The 11,457-nt window shown below is 48.0% G+C and overlaps 1 long non-coding RNA gene across 1 annotated transcript; it reads right to left on the bottom strand.

Moving 5' to 3' along the window:
• Window positions 1-7,012: 7,012 nt before the first annotated feature.
• LOC138921390 (uncharacterized) lies at window positions 7,013-10,017 on the bottom strand. The gene is made up of 2 exons (XR_011433929.1): window positions 9,293-10,017; window positions 7,013-7,268 (listed from the first exon to the last, which is right to left on the bottom strand). It is a non-coding gene; the product is annotated as an uncharacterized lncRNA (long non-coding RNA).
• Window positions 10,018-11,457: the final 1,440 nt, after the last annotated feature.

Here is an 11,457-nt window from a genome sequence, read left to right as displayed (position 1 = left end):
TCATGATGGAAAGAGCAGCTGGTCCCTCACACAGCTTCTCCCTCCTCCCGCAGTGAAGACGTGAAGTGGCCCCGGCTATTTTCATCTGCATAAGTAATGATTTCCTTTCACTAACCTACCTTCTCTCTCTTCTGTCTTTCCTCTCTGTCTGTTTGAGGGGGTAGCTATGTATAGTGTCTGGCTGTACTTGGCCATCAGGAAGAATGGTCTCCAAGCTCAGACGGGGTAAAACAAGAGGAATTGGACTTTGTTGCTGGTCTTTATTAAGAGTTATCACGTGAGAAGCTCTCATGTGAAGCTCTTAAAAAGAAAAAGAACAGCCAACTGTGAATCTTTGGTTGTTCTAGGGACCCCTCAACGTTGAGGCCTGGGAGTCAGCTTAGTGGCGCCTAACAATCCTTCTCATCTTGTATGTGGTTCTACCCAAAGGACACCACTGACTTCAGGTTCCTACTCTTCCCTCTTGGGAGACAGAGCCAACAAAATGCGATGATTTTTTTTCCTCAGGGAATACCCTTTCAAATATTTGCTCTAAATATACTCTAAGTCATGAGCCTCATCATATATATAGATAGATAGATATATCTTTTTTTTTTTTTTTTTGCTGGGTAAGATTCATCCTGAGCTAACATCTGTTGCCAATCCTCTTTTTCCCCTCCCCAAAGCCCCAGTGCATAGTGGTATATTCCCGTTGTAAGTCATTCTAGTTCTTCAGAGTGAGCCGCCACCACAGCGTGGCTACTGACAGTGGAGTGCTCTGGTTCCACCTCCAGGAACGGAACCCAGGCCACTGAAGCAGAGCACACCAAACTTTAACCACTAGGCCATCAGGACTGGCTCGAACCTCATCTTATTTTTGTCAAAGGTATTTTTTGAGCCTTCCTAGAGAACTAAGTATGTCATTTATAACGTAGCCTTGAACATATTTACTTGCCAATCTGCCAGGGGGACCGTCTGTATTGTAATTCGCCCCGTGGAAATATCTAGAGAATGGTATCTTGTCACTTGCTGAAAATAACTTGTGAAGAAGAACTTGTTGGAGACTTTTTGTGGGTTAGCCATTTTGAAGGACGTTATCTGCCTATGAAGTACACTGCTTCATCTTTGGGTTAAGAGAAAAGGGGAAATTATTGTTTATCCCTAAGACCTGGCAGAAATTTTATTGCAGTGCCTGTCCTGTTTTTGGACACTGGCAGGTGAGCAAGGTGGCCACAGCAACCTCGCCAAGGCTGTTGCGATAGATCACAAAGCTGGGGAGTCTGAGAAATCCATTGAGAAGTCAGTTGCTTCTCTCCCTGACCCCACTCTTCCTTGTCACTTGGAAAAATACGGTAAAGATAAATTAACCCCAGGAATTCAAGTGCTGCCCATACCAGATCCACAGTTACACGACCTCAGGCTCCACTGCTGGGTCACTGGCAGTTCAGCCTCCTTAGTAAGTTCCTTCGGCATGGCAAAATGCAACCAAGTCAAAAACCAAAAACCGAAGCAGGGGAAAAACGTGGTGGAGCCGTTTAATTGTCTGTTGTCCTTAGCAACCCATTTTGGTCCAGATTGACATCTGAACAGTAAAAGTGTTTAGTTATAATCATAGGGGGTGCTGTATGTGCTGGAAAAAATGAGTAAGACCCATGGAGGGAAATTCAGCCCCACCGAGAAGTCAAGCGTAGTGCTGAGGCCAGTGAGAAAAAGTCAAAGTTTCTCAGGTTTTCTTTCACTGGATTATATTCAGGGATCTGGTGGGGGAAACTAGAATTTCCTCCTAGGCACAATTCCCACTGATGTCTAACAGAGAAAGAAAGAAAGTCTCCCAACTGTTTGAAAGAAGTAGCAAATGCAGCCTGACCCCTCCATGTGGGCATGTCCGGGACAGTGTGGACCTCTGGGGAACATTACACCCTGGTCCTGAGAGGGCAGGGCGCCAGCCGTATTTTGAGACACTTGGCTGTATGAGCTCAGTCGAGTTACCGGACTTTGCTGAGCCACGACTGGATTGGATGGTTTCTTAGATTTAAAAAGCTAAGACATAAAAAATTTTGACACTACTGTTCCATGTTGCTATTGGGGAAACCATCACCACGAGGTTATCCCTGGATGTACTTTTTTTGTGTGTGAGGAAGATTGTCCCTGAGCTAATATCTGTGCCAATCTTCCTCTATTTTATGTGGGAGGCTGCCACAGCGTGGCTTGTCCAGTGGTGCTAGGTCTGTGCCCAGGATCCACATCTGGGAACCCAAGGCTGCTGAAGTGGAGCTCGCAAACTTAATGACTATGCCACCGGCCCACCCCATCCCTGGAGATTTTTCTTTTTTTTAAAGACTGGCACTTGAGCTAACATCTGTTGCCAATCTTCTTCTTCTACTTCTCCCCAAAGCCCCCCAGTAAGTAGTTGTATATTCTAGCTGTAGGTTCTTCTGGCTCTGCTATGTGGGACGCCGCCTCAGCATGGCCTGAGGCTCGATGCCAGGTCTGCACCCGGGATTCAAACTAGCGAACCCTGGGCCACCACAGCAGAGCATGCAAACTCAACGACTCAGCTGTGGGCCGGCCCCCTGGATGTACTTTTAACAACAGGTTACAAACAAAACGACAACATTTTGTTTGTACCTGCTCTTCACTCAGTGCCTTCCACGTGCCAGGTGTCATCCTCTGACAACAACACTGCAAGGCAAGAATTGTGGCCTTTTTACAAATGAGAACATGGAGGCACCTGGTCCAGAGTCTCTTGGATGGTGAAATCCAGGGCCGTGATTTACAGAGTTCCACATGCCAAAGCCTGTGTCCCTTCTGCTCATTCTACACACTGCTCTCTACTCGCTGGCCTTGAGCTCTGGGGCACTCGGGAAGACCACATGTCCTGCCCTCCTCGTGTCTGGGTGGAGCCATGTGTCTGGTTTTGCTGCTGGAATGTGGCTGGGGTTGATGTGGGCCATTTACCTGCCTGCCCAGAGCAGCCACGTGACTTTTCATGCTGTCTCTTTCCCCAGTTTGTGAGGCCAGAAACAAAGGACTCCAGGTGGTGGCAGCACTGCTTAGTGGAAAACTGCCCAGGAGAGCCACCCACCACCAGCGTCCGAGTCAGACATTTCATGAAGGAGAAACACACCTTACCTCTCTTAAGCTCCTGAGATTCTGAGGTTGATTATTTCAGTGATGATTTAGATGTTGGGCTCCAAATTCAGCTCAATTCATTTTTACTCTGTTTAGCTAACAAAACAAATTAGAGAGCAAATCATTTTTGCCCTTTAAAAAAAGAGGCAGAGTTGCTATATGAATTAGCATCTCATTTAGGGCTGCCAGACCTAGCAAATGGAAAATACAGATGCCTGGTTAAACTTGAATTTTAGATAAACAACAAATATTTGTACACTTTTTTTTTGTTTTTGCAGGGGAAGACTTGCCCTAAGCTAACATCTGTTGCCAATCTTACCCCCAACCTCACCAAAAGCCCCAGTATGTAGTCGTATATTCTAGTTGTAAGTTCTACTGGTTCTTCCACGTGAGCTGCTGCCACAGCATGGCTACTGACAGAGGAGTGGTGTGGTTCCGCACCAGGGAACGGAACCTCGCTGCTGAAGCAAAGCTCACTGAACTTTAACAGCTAGGCCATCAGGGTTGGCTCAACAAATACTTTTTTTTTAGTTTAAGTATGTTTCATGCAATACGTGGGACATAGTTATACTAAAAAACAATTCACTGTTTATCTGAAATTCAAATTTCACTGCGTCTCATCTGGCAAGCCCAAACTCATTATATCACATCCTTGCTCTTGACTGCTCAGAAAGCTCTTTCCCATGGTCTCCATAAATCAAAATGATTTCCATGCTTCAGATCCAGCCCAGATGCACTTCTCCCACACAGCGTCTCCTACAGTCCTTCCTTTGTGGCTCTTGCCTGGCCCTTCTCACCCCGTGCCCATCACGTAGTCATATAACGCATCTTAGTTTTCTCTTAGACTTTAGATTCTTGAGGGTGGAGAGTCTCGGTCCGGTGCTTCTCACCTGCACCATTCATTCATTCAATAAATATTTACAGAGGGCCCACGCTATGCCAGGCACTAAAGAGACATGGACATTGATCTTGTGGATTTTACAGTTTTGTAGGGAAGACGGGCATTATTTAAACAATCACAAGCAGTTATAAGAAAAGATGTTACCAAGTGCTACGAGAGAAGGGCTGGCTTTCCGACTGGGGTCAGGGATGGCTTCTCTGGGGGAGTGACATTCGTGGACCAGAGGGATGAATAGGAGTAAACCACATGACAAGTCAAGAGAAACTTCCAGGACACTGAGGTGGGAGAAAATTTGGTCTGTCCGGGGAACTGAAAAGCCTGCGACACGGAAGCGTGACCTGGAGTGACAGGTGTTTTACGCTGATGGAGAGGCAGGGCTGGGCCATGCAGAGACTCGTGTACCACTGGATTTTATCCCAAGTGCAGGGTTATGAGCCACGGAGGGACACGCCCTAATCTGTCGTAGGCTTTTTCAGGCTGCTATATGAGAATTACACGGAGGGAAGCACGAACGTGGAAGTAGCAAGCCCGGTCAGAGGCCATGGGAAGAATTCAGGCAGGAGAAATGTGGCCGAGTCCGGGTTTGACAAGTGCTCACATAGGATGTCCAGTCCCACCTGCTGTCCCCAGGAAGAGGTGGAGTCTGTTTCCCTTCCCTTTGAACTGGGGTGAGGTTTTTGGGATGGCCCTGACGAACGGAATGTGGGGAAGTGAGGCTCCACGACTTTCAAAGCCAGGTTGTGGAGGGCAACATGGCTTCCACCCAGCCCGCCCTCCTTCTCCCTCTCTCTGGGTGCTCATCGGTGGAACCCCAGCCTCCAGCCTGTGAAGAAGCTTATACCAGCCCCTAGGCAGTGACCTCCTCTGGGAGAAGCCCACGTGAAGAACTCAGACTCCAACAAGAGCAGCACGGACTGCCAGACGCAGGCAGGAAGGAGCCCCCGAATGAGTCCAGCTTTCCAGTCTTCGGGCTGAGATCCCAGGCACCGTGGAGCAGGGAGGAGCCGCCCCTGTCGTGCCGGGCCAGGGCTCCTGACCCTCAGAACCCATGAGCGTGATAACTGGTGGTTTTACACTGCTAAATTCTGGGGTGAGATTTTACCCAGCCACAGGAACTGGAACCAGAGGACATAGAAATGTACAGGAGCAGCGGAGTGGAAGAAAAGTAGACCCATCTGAGACGTGAAAGGAAATAAAATTAATAAGATGTGGTCATGAAAGGTCAGAGAAGTTCTCAATTATGAAGATAAGAGGGAAGGCCCAGATGGAAAACATTTTGGAAAATTTTTCTTTACATTGTCAATGATGCATGCATTTCATCTTGAAAACTTCATTCTTTTGGTTTAATTTGATCCCTGTTAAAATGGAGATAACTCAGCGATTGGTAAAATCTGAATTTTTTTTCATTCATTAACATCTTAGCATGGATAAAGATGAGACCAGGTTTTCTTTTTGATTAAAAAAATAGAGACACCTGAGGGCTAAGGAAAGGATGTCCCCAAGGAAGGAAGGAAGGAAGAAAATTAGGGAGACGAAATATAAATGGTGCCTCCATAACTCCCTTCTTTGCGGTCAGCCCTTCTCTCAATCTTGCCGCTGCTGATCGTGATGATTTTCATTCGTCTTTGATGAGATCAGCTGGTGCTGTTACTAACGATAACAACGGTTAAGGTTCACTGAGGTGCTTGCCATGTGCCCGGCATCACGTGCATTAATCCATGTCATCCTCACATCGGCACTGAAGGAAGTGCCACTCTTAGCCCTTTTACCAGGAAGCAGCGAGCAGGGAATTTAAGTAACTTGTGCAAGGTCACCTGGCTGGTCAGCGGTAGTGTGGGGACCCATATGCAGCTCTCTGTGACTAGGAGCCTGTTCCTCATCCCGACACATCTTCACTGATGGCCTCCAGTGTCCCCTACAACTTTCAGTCTATAAATAAGGGGACTGCTCTCTGCTTTCTAGGACTTTGAAATCTGAGGTTAAGGAGTGAGAGCGTGTGGGGACAGGTGACTGTACACAAATGTCCTCAGCAATGCAGCTCTGATGAGGGCAAGTGGCAGAGACCATAACTGTCCCCCAACTTCAACCCTCCCCTAGCTACCGTGTGTGGGTAAGCTGTGGCCAATGGGACGTGACCTCCCCTTCACCCTGGTCCCCTTCATGGGCTGGTGAGCAATCTTGGACCCCAGAGAACAGGGCCCCATGCTCAGGATGGCAGAGCCACCAGGAGCCTGGATCACGACACCAGGGGTCTGCACGTCCCCATCTGACCTAACTCACCCTAGGTTGGTGCCGCCCGACTCTTACGTGGGAGAGAAATAAACCTGTTTATGCTACTGCTATTTTGGGCCTTAGCTACAGGAGCAGAATTTATATCCTAACTAACATGGGCAACAAAGAAGGTGTGAATGGAGTGCTATGGAAGCTCTGAGAAGAAGCAATTATCTGTGAAAATATTTATATTGTTCTCTCCCAGTGTGTGTGTGTGTGTGTGTGAGGTGAGGGATGTATCCACACTAACAGTACCGATGACCCATTTCTCTTTGCTCTTGGAGTCTGTATGTTTTCCTTGCAGACCTCTCCTATCAAGCGATTTTTTTTCAGTCTAAGGTGAAATCGTAAAGTTGAGTTTGCTAAGCCTGCGCCAGCTGGAAGAGAAGGAATGGTGTGAGGCCCAGAGCTACATACCCAAGGACAGGATAATCCACAAGCTGGAGTTTGTTCCTAGGTCTTTTACATTCATCTGAATCTTAGTTGATTGTGGATTTTCAGCAAAACAGGGAAAATAAAGCCCATGCAGACTGCAGGCTGGCACGGATGAAAGCCCTGCCTTAATGTTATCACAGACTGTAATCAAAATAGAAAGGCCCACCACACCCAAGCTGAACGTGCTTCCCACTCAAGTGTGTTAGCCTCTGTGTACGTCCACATCTATTCAAAAGCATTTTTTTAAAAAAGGAGATATATAGGAGATTTCTCCAATGCTGTAGTCTGTTCTTGTTTTTTCACTTATAAGTGTATACCCAAAATTTTATTGTTACTATCTGAATTTTGTGTAGAGTTAATTAACTCAATATAAAAGATTCTTACAAATCAACAAGACAAGGCAAACAACAATCAAAAGATAATGCACAAGACTGACTTCACGGCTGGTGCCAATCAATGGCCTCTCTGCGTCCAGGCACTGGGTGGGGCCCTCTCACACTGGGGCTGCACTTGGCCATGGGATTTGCTTTGGCTAATGGGATGGAAGTACCTGCACAAACAGAACAGAGATGAGAAAAGCACCTGAGTCTTTCTTCTTCCTCCCTTGCATCCCTGCCATCATCATGAAAATAAGCCTGGGCTGGCCCGATGGAGGCAGAGACCACATCCAGCACAGCCAGCTCTACTCTATACCTGCCAGCTCAAGCGACCCACCAGCTGACCGCAGACACACACGCAAGCCCAGCTATCAGCTGAGTCAGCCAGCATCTGCAGAACCACCCGGATGACCTGCAGACTCCTGAGAAAGAATTAATAGTGGTTGTTTTAAGCCACTGAGTTTTGGGATAGTTTGTCACTAGGTAATAGCTAACTAATACAGGAAAAATTACGAAAAAGAAATAGAAATGGCCAATAAACAAAGCTAAAGATCTTCAGTCTGATTCATAATTAAAGAAATGCAAAATTAAAACAACAGGACATTCTCTCAAGTTAATAGAAAATAAGAGGGTGATAACACACAGCTTTGGTGATGCTGTGGAGAAATCAGGCAATTTCATATGTGGTAGATTTTGGAAGGTATTTTGGTAACACCAAGCATGGCTGCTGTGGGCGGCACTCGAGATCCATTCCAGCCTCCTTTTCAAGTGCTTTCGTACACTGCAGAAGCAGCAAAGTTATAAACCACACTTCCTGGGCTCCCTTAGAGCTGGATTTCCGGATGGGAGTTGGATTCTGCTAATCACTCGAGTTTGAAGAGGAACCCATGCTCCTGCTGGCAAACACTGTCAGGAAGGTGACCACTTCTCCCTTGGGGACTTCCTGGTTCTTCCGGCTTCCTGACCGCAGCAAAGACAGCAGCTCCCGGAGCTGGGAGGTGAGGTGGCAGCCTCCCTGTGGGAAAGGATTTTCGTGATGGAAAAGGCAGCACTTCCTCTGGAGGCTCAGGTCTGCCGCACGGCTCTGGAAGTCATTCCTCACAGTCCTGCCCAGATCCGTCTTTGAGCCGTCCCAGCAATTCTGCATACCCGCCTGTACCCTGTAATAAATCTCCTCTACTGAAGCCAGAATGTAGGCTGCGCTCTGTAAATGATACAGCTGGCAACATAAAACATTTACATATCCTTTGATCCACTTCTAGGAATTCATCTTCCAATTGCTCACAGAAGGACACAAAGATATGTGTTCACTGCACCACTGTTTATAATAATTTTGAAAAGCTTAGAAGCATCCTAAACGTCCATAAATAGGAAACAGTTTAGACAAATTATGGTCCATCTGAACGATGCAATGTTAAAAAGAGTGACTTAGATCTACAAGTACTAATGAGAAAACATGTCCACGGTACGCTGTTATGGTAAAAAAGTTGCAGAGGAGTATGTACTATAGGATCCTATTTGGGATCAAAAAGGAAATATATCTATCTCCACCTCCTGTGTGGAAAGCCCCCTAACACTGATTACTTCAGGTGAGTGAAATAAGAAGCTGGGAAGAGGACCTTTAAAATTTTTTGGTGAGGAAGATTTGCCCTGAGCTAACACCCGTTGCTAATTTTCCTCTATTTTTTCTTGAGGAAAATTAGTCCTGAGCTAACATCTGTGCTAGTCTTCCTCTATTTTGTATGTGGGAAGCCTCCACAGCATGGCTGGTGAGTAGTATAGCCCTGCACCCAGGATTCAAACCCAGGAACCTGAGCAAGCAGAGTGCAAGGAATTTTAACCACTCGGCCACAGGGCCAGCCCCCAGGGGAAGAGGACTTTTATTTGCACTGTTTCAATTATTTTTTACCATGAGAAGTATTACTATGCTTGTAATAAAAACTCATTAAAAATTAAATAAGATGCATGAGTGTTAGATCATGTATGAGTTTCTTTCAAATCCATAAATAATTTCTTGAAGGTACAATATGGGCCAGACACTGGGTACAGAGCTTCTGGGGTTTATGAGACGAGTAAGAAATACCCCAGGGCTGCAGTTTAGTGGACTTGAGTGGATAATCAGCTCTAACACAAGGCAAACCACATGACTGTTGCTGGAAAGTGCAAAGCAGAAACGGGAGGAGAAATGAATTTTCACCGTGAATCTGGAAGACTCTGCCGGCTGTGGGCTTCGGTGGACAGAGTTACGCCAAGAGCTCATTTGCATCCAGCACCTCCTCCTCTGCGGGCCTCTGAGGATTGCTGACATCTGCCGCTCCTGTGTGACAGACTTGTACTGAGCGGTTCGCATGCAGACTCTCGGGTAAAGTTCCCCAAAACTCTATGAAGCAGGGTGGTTAGTGGCTCATCTTACAGATGAAGAGACGAAAGCTTGGAGATGCTGAGAAACTCGCCCAAGGTCATAAAGCCAGACTCAGGTGTGGGGGCCCAGAGCCGGGGAGAGGGTCCTCTGTCCGCTGGGAGGCAGGATCCTAAGGGCAGGCTGGTGCTGGGTAGTAACTTAGGTTTGGGGCAGGTACTACGTACTAGACGCTGTGCTGAGTAACCCTTTGCTCTATTTACCTGGAATAATTTCACCCCTATCGTGGTGCAGTCTAACCTTGTGCCTCCTCTGGACCGGATCCTGAGCAGCTGGCCACGGCTGGACAGAACGGCAGGACATGGAACCTCAGCGCCTCTCTCAGGCGGCCTGCCAGTCCCACCGTATTTCCCTATTCCAGTGCTTCTCAAAACGTGGGCTCCACACAGCAGCACCCACATCTGCATCCCCAGGGAGCTTGTTAGAAATGCAAACTCCCAGACACCTGCAGCCTGGACCCTGTGTGAACTCCAGACCTCACCCACTGCCTCCTGGACTCCCACTCAGGTGTCTAATGGGCAATTCACTCAACAAACGTCTGAACCCAAACCCCTGACCTTCCCCGACAGCTTGCTCCCCACTGTCTGTCATGACCCAGTAAGTGGCAATTCTATTCTTCCGTATGCTCAGGCCCGGAGATTGCACTTTTTCTATTTCTCTCACACCTAGCATCCAAATCCTGTCGATTTACCTTCAAAACACACCCTATACCTTCTCCCACCTCTGCCCCATCACCCTGGTCCAAGTTCCCATCACATCTCACATAAAGTGTAGCAATGGCCTCCTAACTGGGCTCTTTGCTTCCACCCAACACTCAGAATGACCCTGTTAAAAGCCGGGTCTGATTTAATCACTCTTCTGCTCAAAACTCACATATGGCCTCCTCCTTCTCCCCGAGTGAAAAGGCCCCAAAGGGCCTGCGTGACCCGGCCCCCCAACCCACCTTTCTGCCTCGCGTCCCACCCTCCCGCCTCGCTTACTCACTTGTGGCCACAGTGGCTTCCTTCCCCTTCCTCTCACATGGCAGATGCATGGCCTCCTCAGGCTTGTGCCACTGCGCTGGCGCTGCCTGGAATGTCCACCCAGAGGGCCGCCCGCCCTCCCCTCACAGCGTATGTGCTTCTGTGCTTGGGTGGCACCACGAGTCCCCTGCCCGGCTCTGCCCCCTGCCCCTCCCTGCTGTATCTTCTTCCCAGCGCTCATCACCATCTAATGCTTCACACACCGAGCCAGTTTTTGTTTTGTGTGTGTGTGTGTGAGGAAGATTGGCCCTGAGCTAACATCTGTGTCCATCTTCCTCTATTTTATGTGGGATGCTGCCACAGCATGGCTTGAAAAGTGGTACACAGGTCCATGCCAGGGATCTGAACCTGTGAACCCCAGGCTGCCAAACCGGAGCACGCAAACTTAGCCACTACACCACCGGGCCAGCCCCTCACAGCCAGTTCTTACGGTCTGTCTCTCCAGCTACAAGTCTGAAGTTTTCGTCTAGGCTGTTCAGGGCCAGGCACAGAGGTGTTCACAAACACTTGCTGAATGAACAGACACGGGTTCTCTCGTTTAATCCTTGTGACAGGTTCCTCTGTGGTGGGTGGCAGGACTTTCACTTTAGAGGCGAGAAAGCTAAGGCTTAGAGGAACCAGAATGAACTCCCAGGTCACACAGAGAGTGTCTGAATCCAGGATGTCTGATTCCGGAGTCTGTGCTGGTAGCAAAGCTCTGCTGCCTCTCTGCTCAGTGAAGACATCTGAAGCGGTACACCCCACCCAGAGTTCATCACCATCACTGTATTGTTTATGTTGTTTCAAGTGCCCCCACGAAACCACTGACCCCAGAGTATGTTCTGGGCCTTCTGGAGACTCGGAAGAGGAAAAAAACGACATAGCTTAACCAGGAGGCTGGCTGAAGTGTCTGCACTTAGGCTCAGGTTGATATGTTCAGGC

This window comes from Equus caballus, chromosome 29 (assembly GCF_041296265.1).
Source record: "Equus caballus isolate H_3958 breed thoroughbred chromosome 29, TB-T2T, whole genome shotgun sequence".
In the NCBI taxonomy this organism is placed as follows: Eukaryota; Metazoa; Chordata; class Mammalia; order Perissodactyla; family Equidae; genus Equus; species Equus caballus.
Note: the sequence above shows the minus strand (reverse complement) of the source record. Positions and strands in the feature narration are given on the sequence as shown.